At 37.9% G+C, this 15,034-nt stretch overlaps 1 pseudogene; it reads left to right on the top strand.

The window, feature by feature from the left end:
• The first annotated feature begins 98 nt into the window (after nt 1-98).
• On the top strand, nt 99-13,344 carry LOC104986856 (annotated as a pseudogene).
• The last annotated feature ends 1,690 nt before the right edge of the window (nt 13,345-15,034 follow it).

Raw genomic sequence — 15,034 nt, 5'->3', positions numbered from 1 at the left:
GGCGGAACGCGCCTGCGCAGACGTGCGAAGCCGCTTCCTTCTAACCGGGGTTTAATCAGTTTACTTTCTAGCCGCGGCAAAGCCTTTGCGCAGGCGCAATGTGGCGCTTTCGGCAGCAGCTGCGGGGTCAGTCTGTGGCGGTGGTGGGCAAGGAGCTCATCAGCTGCTGGCTGTTGGCCCCACTCTGGCGGGTGTTGTGCCTACGTGGACCAGGCTTGCAACAAGTTCATCCGAACCCTCCTCTGCGTCCTACTGTCCCCATCTGATAATCGGACCTGAACACCCCTTTTCCAGATTATTCCCAAACTTGGGACACTGATTCTATTGGTTTGGAGACTAAGCTGTTAGTGAGAAGTATCTTTGGCAAATAAGAGACTTCCAGCATTTTTCATAAAATATTGGAACGCATTTATGCTTCTCCGAGCATTGTCCACTCTCTATATTAAAGATAAACAAGCACTCGAGGAGTACTAGTCCAAATGTTGAGGGCTGAAAAAAGATGTACATGCTTAACATTAACCTTTCCCAACCAGAGATGCTGACACCTCCGAGTGAAGAATTTTCCGTGCAAAACAAACATTTCAAAGCCAGCGGCACGTAGTGGTCCATGCACAGAGTGAAGCAGACCACACAGGCAGACTTAAGTGCTGTATCTACCCTTCAGCCACTCCCCAAAGCTTGCTCAGAGAAACAGTACTTTACCAGTTTGAGAGTGAAGCAGGGCCCAGAAAGTTCTGTTTATCGGTGAGGAAATGGTGAACTGGAAAGGTTCAGCGAGGCTCCTGAGTTCCAAACTCAAAAATAATTTTTCTGGGCAGGAATGTGTCCCCCACCTCCTACCACTCTGCTATGGTGAGACAGTTAAGTTTTTCAAAAGGAGATGAAACCTAGATTTAAAAAATGTGAATTGCAAATGTTGGCAATATTTGTTTTAAAGAAAAGTTTTAGAGGGAACATTCAACTTGCAAGCCACCAATTCCAGACTCTGGGACTAAAGGCTGCTTTGGTCGTTGGCGTGCATCCTAAGTCACTTCCATCGTGTCTGCTCCAGGCAAGAGTATTGGAGAGGGTTGCCATGTCCTCCTCCAGGGGATCTTCCTTACCTGGGGATAGAACTGGGGTCTAGGTGTGTCTCCTGGCAGGAACTGGTGTCTAGGTGTGTCTCCTGCATTGCAGGCGGATTCTTTACCAGTTGAGCCATCTGGGAAGACTTGGTTATTGGCAGCTCTGTGGAAGAGGGGTTTAGGTGTAGCCCTCTGATTGGGAGTGGTGGTGGTTTAGTTGCTAAGTTGTGTCCAACTCTTGCAACCCCATGGACTGTAGCCTGCCAAGCTCCTCTGTTCATGGGATTTCCCAGGCAAGAATACTGGAGTGGGATGCCATTTCCTTCTCCACTGTTTGGGAGTGAGTCTGGGGAATTGACTTGAAACTGTAGCCATATATTAACTACATTGTTTTTAATTCGTATGTTTACTTGAGAAAGTTTCAAGGAAATTGAATGAGATTATGCAGGTCAGGAAGCAACAGTTAGAACTGGACATGGAACAACAGACTGGTTCCAAATAGAAAAAGGAGTACATCAAGGCTGTATATTGTCACCCTGCTTATTTAACTTCCATGCAGAGTATATCATGAGAAACACTGGACTGGAAGAAGCACAAGCTGGAATCAAGATTGCTGGGAGAAATATCAATAATCTCAGATACGCAGATGACACCACCCTTATGGAAGAAAGTGAAGAGGAACTAAAAAGCCTCTTGAAGAAAGTGGAAGAGGAGAGCGAAAAAGTTGGCTTAAAGCTCAACATTCAGAAAACTAAGATCATGTATCTGGTCCCATCACTTCATGGCAAATAGATGGGGAAACAGTGGAAACAGTGTCAGACTTTATTTTCTTGGGCTTGAAAATCACTGCAGATGGTGATTGCAGCCATGAAATTAAAAGACGCTTACTCCTAGGAAGGAAAGTTATCACTAACTTAGATAGCATATTAAAAAGCAGAGACATTACTTTGCCAACAAAGGTCCATCTAGTCAAGGCTATGGTTTTTCCAATAGTCATGTATGGACGTGAGAGTTGGACTGTGAAGAAAGCTGAGCGCCGAAGAATTGACGCTTTTGAACTGTGGTGTTGGAGAAGACTCTTGAGAGTCCCTTGGACTGCAAGGAGATCCAACCAGTCCATCCTAAAGGAGACCAGTCCTGGGTGTTCATGGAAGGACTGATGCTGAGGCTGAAACTCCAACATTTTGGCCACCTCATGGGAAGAGTTGACTCATTGGAAAAGACCCTGATGCTGGGAGGGATTGGGGGCAGGAGGAGAAGGGAACGACAGAGGATGAGATAGCTGGATGGCATCACCGACTCCATGCACGTGAGTTTGGGTGAACTCCTGGAGTTGGTGATGGACAGGGAGGCCTGGTGTGCTGCAATTCATGGGGTCGCAAAGAGTCAGACATGACTGAGTGACTCAACTGAACTGAAGCAACTTAACATGGACTGTAGCCCACCAGGCTCCTCTGTCCATGGAGATTCTCCAGGCGAGAATACTGGAGAAGGAGAGTGTTGCCATGCCCTGCTCGAGGGGATCTTCCCAACCCAGAGATCAAACCCGAGTCTCTTATGTCTCCTGCATTGGCAGGTGTGTATTAATCTGACCCGTGAAACCTTAATTATAAGATGGCAAAATCTATATAGTTTCTGTTCCATTTTTGTCTTTTTTTAAAAAATAGTTTTACCTACTTTCCAAAACAGGATAAAGTCTGCTGTTTCCAAGCTTTCATTTTTAAATGTTATTTGTATTATGAAAATGATCAAGCATACAAAAAAGCTAAGTCGAATAGAATGATGAACTCTTTATAGCATTACCTATGTTTAAGAACCTCTAAAAGCATCTTACAAGAAAGACAGTACCCATCTGCCAGGACACATTAACATTTTTGCTAGGTATTTTAAATCTATTTTTTATGTTTCTTTGTTGTTTTGTCCAGCTTTAGGGTTTTGAAATAAACCACTCAAACAATATCCATAGTACCCACAGCTTTAGGAGAAATCTTTTCTGAGGTTTGACTTGACACCCCATAAGTTTTCTAAAAACCTGAACAATCTCATTTTATGTATCCATTTCTTCCTTAAAAAAAGATGAAAATTTCCCCTGGTCATTATCTCATTCATTAAAATTTCTTGGTTGCTAAATGCTAAAGTATACAGATTCTGGGAAACACCAAGCATCATATAAATTAGGGATGCTTAGTATTCAAGGGAGTGAAAAATAGCCCATCCATATGTATTATTTTATAGATGTATGAAATACATGTACAAAAGACTCTATGTTATAGAGTCTCTGAGAATCCACTGCAAAATCAAAGTTGGGTTTCAGACCCTTTCATTCATATATTCAGCAAACATTTATCGGGCACCTACTTTGTTCCAGGCTCTGAGCTCAGCAATGCAGGGAGGACAGAGATACAAAGACACATTTCCTTGTTATCAAGGATTGAGAATAGTCAGTGGCAATTAAAGATCACCATATTTCAACTAAAATTTTATGTACAAAGTTGATGTTGAAGGACAGTTCTACTTCTTGGTAAGATCAAGACAGCATAGAGAAAGAGGGTCTGTGGAGAGGTTTCTTGTGTTTGTTTTGTTCAAATCCTGCTCCTGTTGCACCCAGAATGAGGTAGTGCTGGTGCTACATCTTCTCAAGCCTAAAGAGGCGCTCTGTGGAACCCAAGAGTTTGGGAATTGTTTTTCCTAGTTGTAAAACACAGAGAATTGCACTGACTCTTGTATATAAATTAAAGAAGGCAGTGGCCATAAACTAGAGGTGACTGCCCTGGGATTCACCAGCACTCCCAGATTAGGTAGAGATGACAAATGTGCACATGTTGTCCTGGACCTGATGTGGGCCACGCAGAGGACAGTCAGCATTAGGCCTGCTGGCCCATTCAAAAGACTTGACTAGAGGCGTAGAGGTACCCAGTGAGCAGAAGCTAGAGATGAACACAGGAATCCTAGAATCTACAGAGGTTGTTGTAGGCAAACACTTATGTCTGTCTAGACCAAAGGCACTCAAGGAAGAGGTCTCTAATGATGGGAATCTCCAAAGAACCTCTAAAAGCACAAAAACACCCATCTGTCAGACCCAGTTGTATAGACCAATCAAAACAGAACTTCCCTATCCCCTTAGCTGTCCTGCCTCCTTCCACTTTCACACAGCAGATCAAATAGCAGTTAGCTAGTGGAGAACGTCTATGGGGTCGCACAGAGTCGGACACGACTGAAGCGACTTAGCAGCAGCAGCAGCAGCAGTGGAGAAGGAGGCAAGTTGAGGAGAAAGCTGAAGGCAGGACTTACATGGGAGAGAGGGGAAGAGGGCTTACAGTAGCATCTTAGAATGAAGACTGAAAGATTTGATTGCCATCTTGGACTAGAAACATTCTAATTACTAAATCGACTCTCTCTTTCTCTCTCTTTTTTTAACTTAAAGTGGCCATTACTTAAAATACTGTACATTATTAAAGAATAAGCCAAAAAGTCAGAGAATCTGCTCAATTTTTCATTTAGGGGCATGAGAAAATTATCCCCTCCAAATAAATCTTTTTAAAAGATAGCAAAAGTAAAAAAATTAGACTGGTATATGTACATGTATAGCTGATTCACTTTGGTGTACAGCAGAAACTAATGCAACATTGTAAATCAACTAACTTTAATAAAAATTAATTTTAAAAATTAAAAAATTAAACTGGCATTTGGATAATATCCCATGAATCTTGCATTCAATATCCCAACTCTATCTCTATAAATTTCAGTTTGTTATTTCTGATCTTCATGCTTTGATGACAAGTGATGCCCTGAGTTTTTAAAAAAAAATATTTTGTATCTCTCATAAGACTTTTATTTTTTCTTCTCACCTTTGCTAGTTCTAGTTCTGTTTTGAAGAAGTCTTCATTAGATGATGTTGACTGACAGTACAACCAGTGATCCTATTTTCAGACCTTGGCATAAACTTGAACTTGAAATTTGATAATGATGTTTTGCTTGTAGTAATTGCTGCTATCACCGTTCAGCATGTATCAGCATCCAGTCTCCATGGATAGATGCCATTAAGCTTGCAGATCTTGATGTCTTGCTCCTTGAGCACTGCATCAACTTAACAGCCATGAGCTTTTTGTGCAGTTTATTTTTGGAGTGAAAAACTCCTTTTTTTTCACCAGCTGGCTCCAAACCCTTTCCTTCTGAGTGCAGTCCTCTAGAGTGGCAATTCTTGGAGGAGAGGAATTCTGCCCTGCCACTTCTCTAAGTGGTAACATGAGGCCTTTCACAACAGTTTTCTGGCTTCTGGCCAGAACGCATCAATAACTCTTTTGTCTAAAAAGGCCTCATCCTTTTTCAGGGGCTGTTTCGCAAATATTGAGACAAAAGTTTTCCTGACACGCTTCCTAGAGAAAGGTGAGTTAAGTAAGAAGAGATTCCTTCCAAAGAAGCTTTTTCATATCACCAAAGGAAAAGAACCAAAAGGAAGTTTGAGAGACCCTAAGAGTAAAGGAAAGAGAGGGCATCTGTCAAAATTTACAATGTAGAGTGAAAAAGTAAGATCCAAAGGTCAGACTAGTTGGGAAAAATAGCTGTCTTTCATTAGTATAATAGTGCATTTTTCTCTATTTTGAATTTCTTTAATTTTAGGGGTTATCACTTGTAGTGTATTCCTTAATTTAGAAATAAAGAAATATCCACGAAAATACCATAGGGACCAGGGTTCCAGTTCTAATAGTAGCTCTATTTACCTTATTTGTCTAAGCAAGTTACACACCTAAGCCTCAACTTATTGATGATTGAACAATAGGATGAGGGTAACAACACCTACCCCAACAGTTAATTTTATAAAACTTAGGTCATATTTGTGAAAAGTGGTTTTGTAAACTATATAAATATTGGTCCTTATCTATGTCACCTTTGTATTTGTTCAAGGAGGTTACCAAATGTCTGGTTCCCACAGTTACACTGTAAGCACCTCTACTGCAGGCAGTTAGACTTCCTGCACTCACCTCTCCCCACAGCACAGCCCCAAACGTGCAGTGGTTTGGGGTAGTGGATAAATGCAAACGGAATTGAACTAAGTGAACCAATTTATCAAAGCCTGGGGTAGCAGAATGCCTCTATGTACTGGTCCCTGACCTTGAGAAAGAAGTCAGTGGTGCATTTACAAGGAAAGTTGAAAGATTTTTGAAATAGAAAAAAAAAGTTTGGAGAGGTATAATGTAAACCTCATGAAACTTTTTACAAACCTTGTCCTAGAGAAAGTAGTTCAGGGAGGAAAAGAACAGCATTAATGTGCAGCAGGGGTAGTTCCCCAAGACGTGTCATCAGGATTAAACAAGGCTTCTTTCAGGATTGCTCAAAGGCAGACGTGCTCTCAGTATTCAAACTTTGTTTCTCCTTTTTCCTTTTAAATTTCTCCAAGGCTTAGGGAAATTTATGAATCACTGTTTTTTAAATCAGCTTTTCGTCAATATTTTATTATTTTTTTGAACCTACAGATTACCAATATTTTCCAGTATAGGAATGATTTTGCTAATTTTGAGACTTTATAAAGAAAGACTGCCTGAAGGATTTTGAAAAAATGCTAAAGTAAAAATACAAGTCACAATTTTAATGATAATATTCAAATTACAAAGGTGCTGTGTTTAGTCATTCATTTGTGTCCGACTCTTAGTGACTCCATGAACTGTAACCCGCCAGGTTCCTCTGTCCATAGGATTTCCCAGGCAAGAATACTGGAGTGGGTTATCATTTCCTCCTCCAGGGAGAAGATTTTCCAAGATTGTGCGCAGGTAGATTTCCTAGCAAACCAAGACAGGAGTAGACAAACTCCAGCAGGAGAATTTTTAAAATCCTTCAGGGGAAGGAAGTTAACAGAGGAAATGCCCACTTGCTTGGTTTCAGTGGGTGGTTCATACTGATCTGGAGAATCCAACTAGCAAGGAAATGACTGGACTCTCTGAATCAGTTTTAGGGGGTTGCGAAACAATTTATGGTTAATCTCATACTTTTGAGCCGTCTTCAGGCCTGTGCTACTTCTAGTAGGAGTATGTCTCCCCCTGGAGGGCAAATAGAGCATTTGTTCCTTCAGGCTTCTTAACTCAGAGTTCAGTAATTAATAGGTTTTCCCCCCTTCCTTCCTTCCTTCATCTGTTCATTCAACAAATACTTATTTAACCCTATTACTTTGCTGTTTGTTATAATAGATGCTGAAGATACAGCTGAAAATAAGGTCAACATGTTCATTGTCTCTATGGGAATTATAGCCTAGTGTGAGAAATGAATGTTAAAAAATCACCTGAATGCCTAAATAATGACAATAGTAATAAGTTACATAGAGGAAAAGTGTGGAGGATAATATGACTTTCAATAGAAGACCTCAGTCATACAGGGAGAGTAAGGAAAACTTCCCTGTGACCTGGAAGATAGATGGATATAGCCAGATGAAAAGTGGGGAGGAGGTGTAGGGAGTGGGCCTTCCAGCAAATGGAAAAGAGAATTCAAAGATTTAGAAGAGGGAAAGAGCTTAGGAAGTTGGAAGAAACCAAAGAGGTCATAATAAGTAGGCTGGGGCACAAGTTGAGGCTAGAAAGGTGCAAATGCTGCAGACCAGGCAGGGTTTGTGGGACATGTGAAGGAGTCTAAACTTTATCCCCAAAGAATAGGAGGCTATGGATAGATTTTGCGCAAGTGACATGATCACAGCTGTGCTTCTAAAGAATTACTTTGATTTTATAATGAAGAATGGATTACAGAAGGAACAGAGTAGGGAGTAAGATAGAGAAAAGAACAATTAAGAGATGCAGGCAAGAAATGATGGGAAGTTGAACCAGAGTAGTGGCCACAGGAAGGGAGAGGAGTGGGTTCATTTGAAATATTTTAAGGTCAGAATTGATAGAACTTGGTGATTGACTACAAGCTGGATTGGAGTGGTTACAGCTTGCCAAGAATGAGTCCTAGAGTTTCGCTATGAGCTCATGAATGAATTGAGGAGCTGTTTACAAAGATAGGAACTGAAGAATAAGCAGGTTATGTGTGGTGAGTGTGTATGGGAGTGTTGGGAGAATCTGATTAAAGATCAGTTTATCAAATATTTACTGAGACTCCTACTGTATATCAGCCACTGTGTTTAACACTAGACCCTGGAAGTGAAAAAGTTGAAGCCCATACAGGACCCTCATCTGCAAGAAACGTTCGGCTCACAGAAAATAATGATACCACTAATAGATTACTTCAATATAATGTAGCTTTGCAAGAAGGAACAATGTCCAGAAGAAACCCAGAAAAGAGGCAGCTTAGCATAACCCTGGGGTTGGGGGTATTCAGAGACTTCTTAAAGATGATAACTGAACACTCGTGAAAGATTAGAAGCAGTAGAATATGGTAAAGGCAGGTGGGAGTTTTTCCTCAGGAAAAAGAAGTAATTGCTTATTTAGACCAGTCATCCCTCTGAAAACAATTAAAATCCCAGATAGAATATTTTTTAAAAGACTTCCTAAAAGTATCCAAGATGGGTTAAAAGGGGATTCTTTAAGGACCTGTATTTTATTTTTAATTGAATAATAGTTAATTTACAATATTATATGAGATTCAAGTGCACAACATTGTGACTCAATATTTTCACAGATTATATTCCATTTAAAGTGATTATATTGGCTATATTCCGTATGCTGTACAGTGTATCCTTGTAGCTTATTTATTTTATACATAGTAGCTCTTGATCTCCTACCACTATCTTGTCTCTACCAGCTTCCCTATCCTCACTGGTTTGTTCTCTATGTTTTTGAGTAAAAGACTTATAACCTCAATTCTATTCCAAACCACAGAAGGACAAACTTCAAAAATTCTTTAAAGAAATAAATGTAACATTGGAACCAGAATTTGATGAAGATTGTACAAAAGGGAAAACGACACACTGATTTCATTTATGAATATCAATGCAAATAGCCTAAGTAAAACATTACCAAATGGAATCAAACAGCATGGAATGTCATGACCAAGGGTCAGCTGCTTTAGGAATATAAATAGGGTTCAATGTTAGGAAATATATTAATATGTTTTAAAATGTTATTATATATATGAAGAAAAGATCTTGCAATTATCACCAAAGTGCTGGAAAAATATTTGAGAAAATTCAAGATGTATTCCTAGTAAAAGTAACTTTCAAACGAGAAGTAAAAGACTATTTTCTTAGCATCACAAGGTCTCGTGCTTACCAACTGCTGCTTATCTTGCTCATCTCTTGCTTATCTTACTATTTTCATGGGAAAACACCAGCAGCATTCATACTAATGTCTAAAACAAAACGAGGCTATCCACAACTACTATAACATCAAACATGGTTTTAAAGGTATTTGCCGCAGCCTTGTTACAAAGAAAGCAATTAAATGTATGAGAGTTGTAGATAATCTGATGATGTGTCTAGAAAATGAAATGGAAAAGCTGCTGCAAACCAAAAGATGATTCAGTAAGATAGCAGGACATAAAGGCAGTTTGCACAAGTCAGTAAGCTTCATGGAAACAGGGAAGAACCAGTTAGCCAGTTAGAAGGTACCATAGCAGAGAATATTCACATCCCATTTAATAGCAACCATAGTTACAAAACTCATAGGAATGAAGTTAAGAAGAAATATGTAAAAATATATGAGAAAAATTTTATAATACTCCCCAAAGACACAAAAGTGGACTCAAGCCAGTGAAAGACACACCTTAAGTGAATTCATAAATTTAATATAATGTCAATAAAAATGTCAACAAGATTTTTGTTTTTTAGTTAGCAAAATGGATGCTTATGCTCCTGTGAAAAAATAAACAAAAACTGCCAGGGAAACCTTGAAAAGAAGAGCAATGAGGAGGGGCCAGTCTTACTAGACATGTAAAACACTGTAAAGCCTTCATACTTAAAAGGATGTAGAACTGGTGCATAAATAGACAGACACCAGGGGAACATGATATAAAGTCTAGGCACCAATCCAAGAATAAATGTATTATATGCTTCAAAATAATGAAAAATGGACTCAAATAAGTGTTGCTGAGACAATTCTGTATCATTTGGGAAAAGATAAACTTGTATCTGTAGCTTATACTGCACACCAAGATAAACTCCACATGGATCACTTAATTAAACACAACAAAATTGGAAACTGTACAAGTTATAGAAGAAAACGTGTAGATTTCAGTATATATACCCATGGGGGTAGTGGGGAAAGCATTCATATGACTCAAAATCTAGAATCAATAAAATACTTGATATATTTCCTTACACACAGTTTTTTAAAATTTCATGGCCCAAATACTGTAAGATCAAAAACAAAGAATTCACCGGACAAAATATTCACAACTCTATTATAGAAAAAGTTAATCTCCCTAATATATAAAGGTGTTCTAGAAATAAAAAGACATAGCGTAGTGTTAGTCGCTCAGTCGTGTCTGACTCTCTGCAATCCTACAGACTGTAGCCCGCCAGGCTCCTCTGTCCAGGAGATGCTCCAGGCAAGAGTATTGGAGTGGATTGCCATTCCCTTCTCCAGAGGATCTTCCCGACCCAGGGATCAAACCTGGGTCTCCTGCATTGCAGGCAGATTCTTTACCATTTGAGCTACAGGGAAGACCTAAAAAAAGAGACATAAGTCCAGTAGAAAAATGAGCACAAGACATAAACTGATAGTTTAAAAAGATTCATGCAAGTGGCTCTTGAAATAGTAAAACACAGTCAACTCATTCAAAAAAGAAAAGCAAATTACATTGGGATAGAATTTCTTGCTGTGCTAGCAAAAATCCAAAAATTTGAGAGAACAATTTGTTGCCAAAGCTTTAGGGAAAAAGACACTGACATGCTACTGGTGAAAAGTGTAGACTGTACAGCCCTTAAGGAGGGGAATTTCCTATTTTTCATAACTTTTTATTGGAGTATAGCTGATTTACAATGTTATGTTAGTTTCTGCTGTACGGCAATCAGATATATATATATATACATACACACTCTTTTTTAAAAAAAATTATTTTCCTATATAGGTCATTTACTGAGTGTTGAGAAGAGTTCCCTGTGCTGTAGAGCAGGTCATTATTAGTTATCTATTTTATAGGGAGTTTTGTATTATCTACCAAAATTGCAAATAGATGCATTCACCCTTTAACCTAGCAATCACGTTTTTAAGAAATCCATCTTGAAAGTGGCACAGTGGTAAGAATCTGCCTGCCAATGCAGGAGACGTGAGAGACAGGAGTTTGATCCCTGGGTTAGGAAGATCCCCTGGAGTACGAAATGGCAACCCACTCCAGTATTCTTGCCTGGAAAATTCCATGGACAGAGGAGCCTGGCAGGCTACAGTCCATGGGGTCACAAAGAGCTGGACACAACTGAGTATACTCGCACACATAGTGCTCATACTAAAAGTACCTCTGCACAAACTTGAAATAATACATGCACAAGGTTAGTCATTGTGGCATTATTTTTAATGGTAAAAATCCTAGAAATGTCACAAATACTATCAATAGTGGGGATCTGAATAAGCTATGGTACACAATGGAATACTATGAAGCTGTAAACATTATACACATATATTTATGTATGCATTATATATAATGTATATATATGATACATTATATAATAATTATACATATATAGTACACATATATGTATAATGTACATTATATATGTTATATATACAACAAATATTTTTATATGTTGCTATAGAATAATCATCTCATGTTTTATGTGAGATGAAGGGCAGAACAATGTGTATAGTAACTATCCTTTGAATAAAATGAAACTTTGGAAAGATTAACCAGAAACTAATGAAAATATTTATTCATAGAAGGTGATGGGGGAACTAGGATAAGGGGATAGGGGTGGAAGGGGGACTCCTCTGAGTGTATTTTTAATGTAGTTTTGACTTTAGAATCATGTAATTATTTAACATATTCAAAAAGTAAATTAAACAAAACAGAAAAAAAGGGCAAGCCCTAAAACTGAAAACAAACAAAAGAGACCTAAATGTGTATAATATTGGTAACATAACCAAAAACAAAGATTTCAATTGACCTTCGAACATAGGAATTTGTCCTTCTTCAGTGGGTCATATTCTAAGAACTAAACTCTTAAACTTCATTTTGCAGTTTTTTTGTTAGTACTAATATTGGCATTGTGAGACACTTTTGTGTATGCTATAGGATAAAGCAAATAAGTTCAATATAAGAAGTAATACAAATGTTAAATTAAACATTAAAATTTAGTGTTTTAATTAAGGTTAAATTAAATCCACAAGATACAGGTATTCTGAAGAAGCCAATAAGCTCACTCAAGATATGAACACGCTGAGTAACATGGAGTTTGGGGTGAATCTCTACGTGAGGAAACACAGAAAACTGTTCTTCAGTGGGTCAAGTATGATGATTCCTCAGACAGCCTCTGTGAAGCTGATGACATATCAGCTGACTATGATAGGTTGGCACTGAATATGTAGATTGTTCTTAGTCCTAAACATTACATAGTGAGAAGGGACCAGGTGCTTGAAAGGTAGGGAATATCATTGTTTATGAAGAAAATAAAGTCACAGACAATGAAAGATACTTAAATATTTTGGCTTCTAGGCAAGGGAAACGTGAAGAGAACATTTTTCACAGATGGCTAGAAGGTCTTTGTGTAAAATAGTGGTGTACTTCAGACATATCTGGACTACATGCAAGCAATAATGTGTGTTTGAGTGTGAGAGAGCTTTTACAAGATAGCTGTTTGGAAAATGGGGACACACTGCAGAATTTCACCAGTGGGTGTGATGGAATTTTGACTGAAGGACAAGAAAGCCTAAGAACATGTATTTTCCTTACTTAAAAGAATTAAGGCCATTATCTAAAATGCTACTATCCACTGGGCACCCAGATTTCCAACTGTTCACTGAAAATGAAGTTTAAGTTTCTGACAACAAGATTCAAAAATTAGTCTTGGAAATATTTAATAAAGTAAAAACATTTTTTTTTAATTTTATGGAATTCATTTTTTTTAAGAGGCAAGCTAATTATAGGCACATTTTAGGACACAGTTTAGAGATGTTTCCAAAATTATGGATTGTGTTGGCTGGTTTAAATGTTGACTGTGGAGAATATTCAGACTCAGGGTTTGGGCACTGCCTTAAAGGTCTTGTTTTGAGAGACATTGATAGCAAATACACCAGAAAGTGGGCCCATGTATGAAATTCATCCAAATTAACAGGAAATAGTATCATTGTCTAATGCATTTGGAAGAATTTCTACAAATATGAAAGAATTGGAAAACTTCAGAAAGTTGTTGCAAAATATCCATTAAAGAAATGAGTTGAAATGTACCTGTTTCTGGACAATGGAGGCCAAAGAGTGAAACAGTAACAAAAGTTTGAGGTTGACCTTTTATTTAAAGTTATTTTTATTAGAGGAGAATCCTATTGTTTAAGTAAACAGTTTTATTTTGTAATTGTGCTGAGTTTAAATATGTATAATATTATTGTGAGTCAAAGTAATATTTTGATAATTTAGCACACATTTTAAAGTTTAATATTGAGTAAAATGAAGATTATCAAATTCTAAAAATGAATAAAATTTTAAAATTTCACGAGGGAAATACAACAATTATGGGCTATAGAAGAAAAGATTAGAGAACTTAAAGACATAGAAATAGAAACTATTCAAAATGAAGCAGAGGGAAAAAAATATTGAAAAAGAAAGGATCAGAGCAAAAGTGATCTGTGAGATATAGCAAGTAGTTTAACATACATGTAACTGAAGTTTCAGAAGAGCTGTGCCTGCATGTTGTCACTTCAGTCATGTTTGACTCTTTGCAACACTGTGGACCGTGGCCTGCCAGGCTCCTCTGTCCCTGGGATTCTCCAGGCAAGAATACATGGAGTTGCCATGCTCTCCTCCAGGGGATCTTCCCAACCCAGGGACTGAACTCACTCACCTCACTCACTCTTATGTCTCCTGCATTGGCAGCTGGGTTCTTTATCACTAGCACCACCTGGGAAGCCCCAGAAGAGCTAGGAACTATACAAGTATATAAAGAAATGATGACTAAAAAACTCAAAATTTGAAAGGTCAGTGAAAGCCAGGCATAAAAAGCTTTAAAGAAAACAAGGCCAAGGTACATCATAATCAAACTGCTAAAAACCAAGGATAAAGATATGCCAGAGACCAAATTACATACTGAGCAGGATAGGCAAACCATGGCCATGGGTCAAATTTGATTCACCTCTTGTTTCTGTAAACAAAGTTTAGTTGGAATACAGCCCCAGTGCACTCATTTGTATATTCACTATGGTTGCTTCTGTTCTACAAAGACAGAGTTGAGTAGTTTCAAGAGAGACTATAGGGCTTGCAAAAACCTAAAAGACTACCTGAAACTTTACATGAAAGTTTGCCATCCCCCAACTACAGAAGAACAAAGGAAATAGCAACCACAGAGTTCTTAAAAAAGCTACACAAGGTGAAGACAAGGGTCAACCCAGAATTTTTTACCCAGAGAAAATCTCTTTCACACATAAAGATGAAATAAAGACCATTTTAAACAAACAGATGAAATGCTAAATGAAGTTCTTCAGGCAGAAAAAAAATAACATGAAAATTTGGATCAATATAAAAGAATAGACCATGCAAAAATTGATAAATACTAGGTAAAGTATTTTAAAATATTTTTCTCAAATTTTATTATTTTAAGAAGGTAAATGATTAAAGTAAAAATAAAGTGCATTCAGGTTTTTAACTTATTTAGAAGTAATATGTGTGACAACAAAACCAAAAAGGAGAAAATGAAAGTATGTTATTGTAAGGTTCTTACATTGTGACAAGTTAAGGATGTATATTGTAAACTCTTGAATAACACAGTCTAATACAACAGCCGCTTGCCACACGTGGCTATTAAAATTAATAAAAATTTAAAAATCAGTTCCATAGTCATACTAACTATACTTCAAGTCTTGAATAGTTATATGTGGCTAGTGGTTACCATACCCAACAATGCAGAT

This window comes from Bison bison, unplaced genomic scaffold (genome assembly GCF_000754665.1).
Source record: "Bison bison bison isolate TAMUID 2011002044 unplaced genomic scaffold, Bison_UMD1.0 scf7180017864077, whole genome shotgun sequence".
Lineage (NCBI taxonomy): Eukaryota > Metazoa > Chordata > Mammalia > Artiodactyla > Bovidae > Bison > Bison bison.
The sequence above is the reverse complement of the archived record's forward strand: the minus strand, read 5'-3'. Positions and strand labels throughout refer to the sequence as shown.